Below are 2,851 nucleotides of genomic sequence, written 5' to 3' on the forward strand. Positions count from 1 at the left end.
AAGCCCGCCATAGCAAAAACAGCGATACCGGCACAAGAAAGAATAATACCCCGAATGATGCTAAAGATAATGACGACACCGTAGACCCAGCGAGGGAGCAGGAGCCAGGGGACAGCGAGCACAGTCCGGGGCCACTGTCTGATCACAGCGATGCAGAAGACAAAACCTATAAACCCATCTCCGGAGAGGAGAACTGTCCGGACGATGATGCACACATCATCCCGGAAAAACACTTCGAACAAGAGCACCTCCACAAAAGGCTTATTGCCACCACGAGGAGCTTGAAGAAGCAGAAGCAACGACTTAAGGCTACGCAGGATACGCTCAACCGCAGATGGAGCAAAGTGCTCAACACTGCCGAAATTTACGGCAGTGATCGCCACACAAAGAGCTACCCTAATCGCAAGCTGCTGCCCGTATTCAACGACGAGGCTATAGAGCCTGTTCCGTCGAAAAACAATATGGCCGATCTGCCGGACCAACCACCCCGTGGCCGGGACAGAGCAGCTAACGTGTTAGCACCTGGACAAAAGAGCCGGTATGGCCAGGTCCATCTATGGATCTAGGAAACGTGCTCCTATGCAGGATCACAGCCACCAAACCGACTATAATGATTGAATACCAGCTCAGAATCAACACCGAACACTATAGCCGTCGGACGCATGCCAAGACACATCCAAATACAGGGGTGCCGCACACCCCGTGTGCTTCACCGATGAGGTGCTGGATCATGAATTTCCAGAGGGGTTTAAACCCGTAAACATCAAGGCATACGATGGAACAACATACCCTGCAGTCTGGATTGAGGACTTTATTCTTCACATCCATATGGCTCGTGGAGACGATCTCCACACTATCAAATACGTGCCCCTCAAGTTGAAAGGACCAGCTCGGCACTGGTTGAAAAGCCTCCCCAAAAAATTCAATTGGAAGTTGGGAGGAACTCGAGGATGCTTTCAGGGCTAACTTTCAAGGGATCTATGTCTGACCTCCGGATGCAGACGATTTAAGTCACATAATCCAACAACCCGGAGAATCAGCCCGTAAGCTTTGGAACAGATTTCTCACCAAGAAGAACCAAATCGTCGACTGTCCGGATGCTGAAGCCCTAGCAGCTTTTAAACACAGCATCCGGGATGAATGGCTCGCCAGACACCTCGACCAGGAAAAGCCAAGGACAATGGCAACCCTAACAACTCTCATGACCCGCTTTTATGCGGCCGAGGACAGTTGGTTGGCCCGCAGTGGCACCAGCGACCCAGGCACATCCGAAATCAGGGATGGCAATGGGAAGCCACGATGCAATAAAAACAAGCGTCGAAATAATGAAGACCACCCAGACAACACAGTGGTAAACGCCGGATTCAGGGGCTCTTGACCCGGTCAATGAAAAAATCCATTTAAAGGTAGCAGAGATGGACCATCCAGCCTAAATAAAATTCTAGATAGATCCTGTCAGATTCATGGCACCCCCGAGAAACCTGCGAATCACACCAACAGAGAATGTTGGGTCTTCAAGCAGGCCGACAAGCTAAATGCCGAACACAAGGAGAGGGAGCCGCCAAGTGAAGACGAGGAAGAACCTCGCCAGCCGAACATTGGGGGACATAAAAAATTTCCACCAAAGGTCAAAACAGTGAGCATGATTTATGCAACCCACATACCAAAGAGGAAGCGCAAACGCGCACCCCGAGACATATACGCTGTAGAGCCCGCCGCCCCCAAATTTATCCCATGGCCGGCCTGCCCGATCACTTTTGATCGCAGGGATCATCCGACTAGTATCCTGCATGGTGGTTCGGCTGCCTTGGTGCTCGACCCAATAATTGATGGGTTCCATCTCACCCGAGTCCTCATGGACGGCGGCAGTAGTCTTAATCTGATATATCAGGACACTGTCCACAATATGGGGATAGACCCATCAAGAATCAGCCAAAGCAATACTACCTTCAAAGGAGTAATACCAGGTGTAGAGGCCCACTGCACGGGCTCTCTAACATTAGAGGTTGTATTCGGTTCTCCCAACAACTTCCGAAGCGAAGAACTAATCTTCGACATCGCTCCATTCCAAAGTGGCTATCATGCACTACTCGGAATAACGGCCTTCACTTGTTTCAATGTAGTACTGCATTACGCTTATCTTAAACTTAAGATGCCCGGTCCACATGGCGTCATCACAATTAGCGGAAATACAGAGCGTTCCATGCATGCGGAAGAATATGTGGCGGCTCTGGCAGCAGAACCACTGAACGTCCTCTCCAGCCCAAGTAACTATTCGGTCGTCGAGACCACGGACACAGCTAGACGTGTTCGGTGCACCACTAGTTGTAGCAGCCAGAATAAACCTGAGCTTGATTAACGGCTATGACCCCATATGTGGTGCTGGGGGCTGCCCGCACGAAAAAGATCCATAGTTCGGCTGGATCCTATTCACACTCAAGAAATTGAATTTTCATGGTTCATTAAGTTTAACCGATGTTATGCATAGTCACACAAGATTCTTTCACCTGGGTTTTTCTTTCTTTTTACAGATGACCATCGTGCTACACCCTTCTAGAATACGACACAACAGAGACAAAGCCGCAGACGTGCAGTAGGGCCCCGTTCCAACGTTTCTTTTTAGATTAAGACCTTATGTAAACCTTTTTATTGTCTCTTGTTGGCTCACACCCTCCTGGTACTTAAAACGACCAAGAGGGATACTGGCGTTATTGGCAAGCTTATTATTCGTCGATCTAAAATAGACGTTACAAGGGTAGCAACCAATGTGTTTTTGGGATCTATGCTCTCACCACGAGCTGCACTTTCGTCACGCCAGATTAATGCATGTACCTGAAAATTCAGGGCTCAT

Source organism: Triticum aestivum, chromosome 6B (genome assembly GCF_018294505.1).
Source record: "Triticum aestivum cultivar Chinese Spring chromosome 6B, IWGSC CS RefSeq v2.1, whole genome shotgun sequence".
Classification (NCBI taxonomy): domain Eukaryota; kingdom Viridiplantae; phylum Streptophyta; class Magnoliopsida; order Poales; family Poaceae; genus Triticum; species Triticum aestivum.